Here is an 8,408-nt window from a genome sequence, read left to right on the forward strand (position 1 = left end):
CAGTCATACAAACAGAAACAGAATGAGACAATAAAACTACATAATAATACTTATAATAATAGAAACAGAGAGTAAAGGGTGGGGTCGTTCCAATCTTCACAGAGAGAATGAATCAAAGGGAGCAGGCCCGTCTGAAAAGATGTGTTTTCTCTCAGGTTCATGTTTTGTTGTTTAGTTCTGTACCAATTAATAATCCGCCTGTTGCGTCTGTTCCGTAGGCCAAAGAGTTGGACTTGAAATGTGAATGCGGCGGTAAAAAAGTGGTCCAGAAATCAGCCTTCAAGGCCCTGCCAAAGTAAGTGACATCATTTCCATCACAAATGCGTCCGACGCCTGCGTGGTTCCCACACTGGGCGACTCCTCGGACGTCTCTGAGGTTCACAACAGTCTAACACAACATAGGAAACCACATTAACACCAAATCTGTCTCTCTCCTTCTTCAGCCTGCTCATCTTGCACCTGAAGCGCTTCCGCACCAATTCCTACTGTAAGATGGTGAAGGTGCATGACCCCGTGGTGCTGTCCAGGGACATAGTGGTGCCCTCCAAAGAGGTAAAGAGCCTAAAACAAACAGAAGAAGAAGAATATGAAACCAAACATGTGAACTGTGTGTGCACTGTTGTCTTGTGTGTGAAGCTAACGTTTATGAACTGTGTTCTCAGGGCGCCGGTTGCTTAAGTCTGGTCAGCGCCATCAGCCATTTGGGCTGCAGCGGAGAAGCAGGTAAAATCATCACACACACTCTTTCTCTTGTCCTGACCTTTGTCACTGCAGACGTCACGGCTTATGGAACAAGAGGGGAACGGATCTAAAAAGCTTTCCTGACCGTGATTTGGACCTTTTTAAAGACGTAAACATAACTTTACGGAGTTTATTTCCTGTTGCCGTGTGTGAATGACACATAGACTGTTTAAAAATGGACGTAGCGTCTCCATCGGGTTCGTTTTCTCATCTTGATCCAATCGTCCTCGCCTACGGGAGTCTCCATCTTGTCTTTGACTCATTTCCTCTGACCAAATAAGGGCATGTATGTGACGTTGGGGGGAGGGGCGTACGTCCATCTGGCTGACATTTACCTCCGTGGAGAAGTGAGGGTCAGAGGCTAGCTGTCACTCAAGAGGCCACGCCCCTAATTATTCATAAACTTTAACCGCCGATAAAATAAAAACTAGCCTGGTAAATCTGTTGCCTAACAACGGTCCTCCTATAAAAACCACTAAACCCCACGTCCTTGCTTGTTTTAGGACACTACATCACTGATGGCGTTCACCCCGATGACATCCCGACTGAGGCGACGGATCGCTGGATCACCTTCAACGACTCATTCGTCACGGAAACCACCGGCAGGACGGTGTGCAAGCAGAGGAAGGCGTCGGCCTACATCCTGTTCTACAGGAAACAAGTAAGACAACGCCATCCGCATCCTTCGCCGAGGTCCTGGAGCCGCCTGTTTGAGACACACTCGTGTATTTACCGTGAGCGTTCTGTCGATGTTTTCAGGAGTGAAACGTGCCGGAGAGAGGGGACGCCGTGGGAAGAGAGGAGGTAGGTCCGTCGTCTCGTCTGCCGGAGGTGAACATGGATGACGATGACGATGGCGACGACATCTGGGTGTGTTTTCTGTCCGTCTGTGTCTTTGTGTGTGTCTGTCTGAGTGTTTGTTTGTGTGTGTCTGTGTCTGTCTGTGTCCGTCGTCTCGTCTGCCGATGGTGAACATGGATGACGATGACGATGGCGACGACATCTGGGTGTGTTTTCTGTCTGTCTGTGTCTATCTGTCTCTTTCTTTCTGTCCTTTGTGTGTGTGTGTGTGTGTCTTTGTGTGTGTCTGTCTGTGTCTCTCGTCTCGTCTGTCGATGGTGAACATGGATGACGATGACGATGGCGACGATGTGTGGGTGTGTTTTCTGTCTGTCTGTCTTTGTGTCTGTGTGTGTCTGTCTTTCTGTCTGTCTGTGTGTGTGTGTGTGTGTCTGCCCCCCCCCCCCCCCAACCAGGCAGGACAGATGTCTGTCCACCGTAGAGCCGGGGTCTGTCCGACGTTCCTGCCTGTTAAAGGGCAGGTTTTCGTCGCCGCTGTGGCGCTTCCTGTTGCTGTTTGCTCTCGGTGGAACAGTTGGGTCCCTGTTCGTGATGAGTCCCAGAGTGAGTCCAGACCTGTATGTGAAGTTTCATGAGGTAACTTTTATTATGTTGTTGTGTTATTTGGCTCCATGAATGAAATTCAATTAAAGTGAATTTAGTTGAATTGAATGTTGGAGCTGAATATAAATGATCATCATGCAATAAAAATAAAAATAAAGTGATTTTAAATGAAGGATTCTGCTCTTTGTGTTTATCTGCCTGTCGCTCTTTAGTTCTACGGCACTTTTCACAAAATAATAAAATAATACAGAAAATAAAAACTAAACAAGACATGAACAACAAAGAAACACCATGAAAACCCGAACCTCACACACACACACGCACGCACGCACGCATGCACACACGCACGCACGCACGCACGCACGCACGCACGCACACTAACTGTTGCTGAGGAGATACGGCTGGGCACCGTGATCTGAGGTGATGAAGAATCGACCTTTGGGCGCCGCGCACACCAAGAAGAATCACGGTCCATGTCTGCAGGGACCCCCCCAGCCCAGGCAGACAGAAGGCTCCACACCACGGTGTAGAGCTCTCTAGCACCCGGGCCAAGGCCGTCAACGGGACATCGGTGGATCAGAAACAACTCCCAGTGTGGTCGGCCCCCTGGAGGAAACACTGGAAAACAGAGGGAATAAAACAGTAAAATAAGATTAAAAGAATAAAAACTGAGGGAATAAAACAGTAAAATAAGATTAAAATAATAAAAACTGAGGGAATAAAACAGTAAAATAAGATTAAAATAATAAAAACTGAGGGAATAAAACAGTAAAATAAGATTAAAAGAATAAAAACTGAGGGAATAAAACAGTAAAATAAGAGAAAAAGAATAAAAACTGAGGGAATAAAACAGTAAAATAAGAGAAAAAGAATAAAAACTGAGGGAATAAAACAGTAAAATAAGAGAAAAAGAATAAAAACTGAGGGAATAAAACAGTAAAATAAGATTAAAAGAATAGAAACTGAGGGAATAAAACAGTAAAATAAGAGAAAAAGAATAAAAACTGAAGGAATAAAACAGTAAAATAAGATTAAAAGAATAAAAACTGAGGGAATAAAACAGTCAAATAAGATTAAAAGAATAAAAACTGAGGGAATAAAACAGTCAAATAAGATTAAAAGAATAAAAACTGAGGGAATAAAACAGTAAAATAAGATTAAAAGAATAAAAACTGAGGGAATAAAACAGTAAAATAAGATTAAAAGAATAAAAACTGAGGGAATAAAACAGTAAAATAAGATTAAAAGAATAAAAACTGAGGGAATAATACAGTAAAATAAGATGAAAGAATAGAAGCTAAAAATAATTAAAAACTATAATAAGCATAAAAGGAATGAGAAAGAATGAAACAGGTTAAAATCCTGATTAAAAAGGTGGCCTCTTTTTTAAAACATCAACCTTTTCTGCAGCCATTCTCTCATTTGTTATGGTGGAAATGAAGCGCAGTGAACAAAGAAAAGGATTATTCAATATTAAATCAACATATAAACATTTAAAATAAATCACATTTAATGCTCAAACCCAGTGTACAGTAGAGGAGTGAGTGCAGGGTGACATGTGGGTGTCCTGTCACAGAAAGTCTTTGGTTTCTTCACCCTGAGCATGGAAAGCACAATAATGAGAAGATAACAGTTAGGAAATATGTTGTAATAGATGCATCCAATCATGTGATTTGGGATATAAAATATTGCACGGTGGTGTAGTGGTTAGCACTGATGCCTCACAGCAAGAAGGTTCCAGGTTCGCATCCCCATCTGGGCCTTTCTGTGTGGAGTTTGCATGTTCTCCCCGTGTGTGCGTGGGTTTTCTCCGGGTTCTCCGGTTTCCTCCCACAATCCAAAGACATGCAGGTGTTCGGTTCATTGATGACTCTAAATCACCCGTAGGTGTGAATGGTTGTCTGTCTCTGTTCGTCTCTATGTGTCCTGTGATAGACTGGCGTCCTGTCCAGGGTGGACCCCGCCTCACGCCCGATGTCAGCTGGGATCGGCTCCAGCACCCCCCGCGACCCCGACCCCGGGATAAGCGGTTGAAGATGAATGAATGAATGACACAGTAAGCTGCCATTTGAGGCCACAACAGGAAACGTTGCATGATAATTAAAAAGCAGCACATCGCTATTCTCTTTTTACCTCAGTGATGTGACTCCAGGTCTATTTCGTTGCTTTACACTTCGTCCCAAAGTCAGAAATTCTCTGCATTGCTTAAAGGAATAGATTGACATTATATATAAACAAATGTTTTTAATAGATGATAGAGTATTTAATTAAATCACCTTCATCAACTTACAATCATTCAGCAGCACTTTTGCACTTTAACTCTCCTTTGACCACGTTAACTTTTCTAAAATCATATTTTACGTCATGTTTTTGTCATGAACGGTTCAGGTATAACACAGAGGTGGACCCGATGCAGACACGGACAAAAATAAAGTTACAAATAAAACGTTTAATGACACAAACGGAACAAACGCAAAAACACTACAGATAAACAAACACAAGACTAACTAAACAAACACGGGAATTCACGGAACGGGGAGACGGACGGGAAAACGGGAACACGGGAAACTACGGAGAGAAAACAGAAAACAAACATGATTAGTAAGTTTACGACGGGGAGCGTGAAAATCACTACGAGAAAGGGGACGCCAGTCCGGGGGGAATAGTGTTACCAAGGTTGGGTTGACGACGGTCCGATGCTGCATGCCTGCCAGCCTCAGGCTTTTAAGGTGGTGAGGTAATCAGCTAAACAGGCAGCAGCTTTGGGGAACGCCTACCGGACCTACAGACAGACAGGGGGAAGCACATGCAGGGAAACGCAGACAGAGGGAGACAAACACACACAAGACAAAGGAGAGGAGGGCACTGACAGAACCAGATCATGACAGTTTTTGCTTTGTATTTAAGGACTTTTCCTAATTTGATGGGGATTATATTTGTTCATCGTCCCGCACACGTACTTGTCGTTTCGTGTGTGCACACAGTGGCGACGGAAACCTTCCCTTTCACAGGACAACACAACTTTTACTTTTGATACTTTAAGTGCATTTAACTGAAAATAGCTACGAACGTTTCAAATCAGATTTCTTTTAAACAAGTGGAGAAAAGCTTCAAACAATCGAAACTTGTAAAATAAATCCTGATATTTCATTTCATGTCTACCAGGAGCCGTAAAAGTGTGCATCACAGTGTGAAATATAAATAATGTAATATCAAAACTAATGACAAGGGACTTAAGTCCTGCACACTTGTCCTCACGTAGTTCCTTTGGGTCCATTTGATTTGAATGATTGAATCGTTTTTATTGTCTTTTTTTACAATAAAAACTATTTAGAAATGTTTGAAATTGTTTGTTGAAAGTGTCCCTGTACGTAATAAATGCTACTGTCCTTGATAATGGACGTTACTTTCCTTCCAAATATTATAAAAACACAAAATAGTACTTACAGATAATATACTTTAAAATACAAACATTTATCCCTTGATGAAATTTTAGATTAATTAATATTTCTTGAGGTTACGTTGCAGGTATCTTTTGCTTTCCCAAGTGTTTTTAATGTTACATGTAAAGTGCTTTAAATGACCTTGTTGTTGAAGTGTGCTGCAAAAATAAACTTCGCCTCATATGAATATCATTATTTTTTGTATCATGTTTACATCGTGGCATTAGCATAACTGAGTGATATAAAAATATAAATTAAATAAATGTACTTTAATTTGTGCATTTGTGTGACAGCTACATCAGGACAGTTCCGGGTCAAGAGTTAATTAAAAAAAATAAAGAAAGAAAGAAAGAAAGGGGAAACTTCTTCAGCGCGCACGGTTTTAAGCTAGGCTAAGCTAAGCTAGGCTAAATTAAGCTAAGCTAAGTTAGCAACTGCCAAACCGTTACTAACGGTCGCTTCGCTGTCAGTTGGTTGAATTCGTGGCTCCGCCGAAACACCTACGGAAGCGGTTAAACGGAGCTCCGGTCACAAACGTGAACACCGGAGGAAAAAACACCGGGACCGGGCCGGTACTCGCGGCATAAACGTGAACAGTTTAGGCGGTCGGATCAACGTCAGCGCCGCCGCGGCTGCGCGTGTGTACCTGCGACATTCCCGGTAGTTACCGTGACCCACCATCACCACCATCACCACCACCACCAGCACCGTCCGAGTCTACGAGCACTCGGCGGGATCTCCTGAAGTAAAACCGGTGAGTTTTCGGTGCTAACTCCGCTTATCTTCCTCGGTAACACGGTGTTAATCTGCCCACCGTTACCGTAGCGGACAAACTTAACCCTGAGGGGCGGTTAGCCGGTAACGGCAGCACATGTAACGGCTGTTTCACCGGCCGTTGCTAACTCGGGTGAGGCGGTAAGCTAATGTTAGTTAACCCGATATCTGAGGCTAAATCTGGGGACGGTTCTGGTTCAGAGCCGTCAAAAAAACCTCCAGAACATGAGCAGCAATAAGTCCCTTTGATATTTAACATTTATTTAATATTCAGAAAAATACTAGTGTTCATTTAACTGTGTCAAACCACTTTTGCAACAAATACAAAGACTAATATTCCTCATGTATCACAAGGCTTGTGTTTGAATAATATATATTTATTTTATGATTTTTTTAAATTATTTTTAACCTGGAGATGTTAAACCACTTGTGCAACAGAAGAACTAACATTCCTCATGTATCACAAGGCTTGTTTTTAAATAATATATATTTATTTTATGATTTTTTAAAATTATTTTTAACCTGGAGATGTTAAATCACTTGTGCAACAGAAGGACTAACATTCCTCATGTATCACAAGGCTGGTTTTTGAATAATATATTCTTTATAATTTCTTTACGATTTTTTATGATTTTTGAAATGATTTTTTATGATTTTTTCTAAACTTAACCCTATTATGCTTCCTTATCTTTAAGCCTGGCGATGTCAAACCACTTATAATCCATAAGGAATAATAATCCTCATGTATCACAAGGCTTATTTTTTACACAATATATATTTTTTATGATTTTTTTGCCTAACTTAACTCTATTATGCTCCCTTTCTTATTAAGATGTCAAACCATCCTGGTTTTCCTGTGTTTCCACTGCAGCGTTGTTGCCTGAATGTTCTTCTGTTAGCGTGCCAGTCGGTGTTTAATCAGACACTTTAATGCAAGGGTGTCAAAACCACTTGTGCAACATAAAGACTAATATTCCTCATGTATCACAAATATTGTTTTTGAATCATATATTCTTTTTTATGATTTTTTAAATTATTTTTTAAATTATTTAATGATTGTCGCTAAACTTAAATCTATTATGATTCCTTATCTTTTAATCTGGAGATGTCAATCCACTCCTGCAACATAAAGATTAATATTCCTACTTTACCACAAGACTTATATTTGAATCATATATATTTTATGATTTTTTTAATGATTTTGTTTCATGATTTTTTGCTAAACTTAAATCTATTATGCTCCCTTATATTTTGACCTAGGATTTTTAAACCACTTGTGCAACATAAAGACTAATATTCCTCATGTATCATAAGGCTTGTTTTTGAATAACATATTTTTTATGATTTGTTTACAATTTTTTATGATTTTCTTACTTTTTTTTTTAAGATTTAAGGATTTTCTGATGATTTTTAGCAGAAATTAAATCTATTATGCTTCCTTATCTTTATACCTAGCGATGTTAAACCACTTGTGCAACATCAAGACCAATATTTCTTATGCGTTACATGGCTTATTTTTGAATAATATATTTTTTTATGATTCTTTTAATGTTTTTTCTGGTCGTCTTTCTTTGAGTATTTTCTTCAAAAGTAAACAGTTAAACAATTTAAAGTGTGTTTACAGTAACTGATGCAAATTAAATGAATCAAACTCTCACAACCTGAGACGAGACACAGGCTGCTGTATTTCAGGTATTTTCTTCATTAAACAAAGTAAACAGTTAAACAACATGAAGTGCTTTTAAATATTGAACTATAGCTCCAAGATCTTCATCTACCCATCCATACACTCATCCTACCCTGCAAACAACAAAGTGTGTGTGTGTGTGTGTGTGTGTGTGTGTGTGTGTGTGTGTGTGTGTGTGTGTGTGTGTGTGTGTGTGTGTGTGTGTGTGTGTGTGTGTGTGTGTGTGTGTGTGTGTGTGTGTGTGTGTGTGTGTGTGTGTGTGTGTGTGTGTGTGTGTGTGTGTGTGTGTGTGTGTGTGTGTGTGTGTGTGTGTGTGTGTGTAGCCAGGGTTGCATTCAAATTACGCACTTGATTCAATC

This window comes from Echiichthys vipera (genome assembly GCF_963691815.1).
Source record: "Echiichthys vipera genome assembly, chromosome: 19".
NCBI lineage: Eukaryota > Metazoa > Chordata > Actinopteri > Perciformes > Trachinidae > Echiichthys > Echiichthys vipera.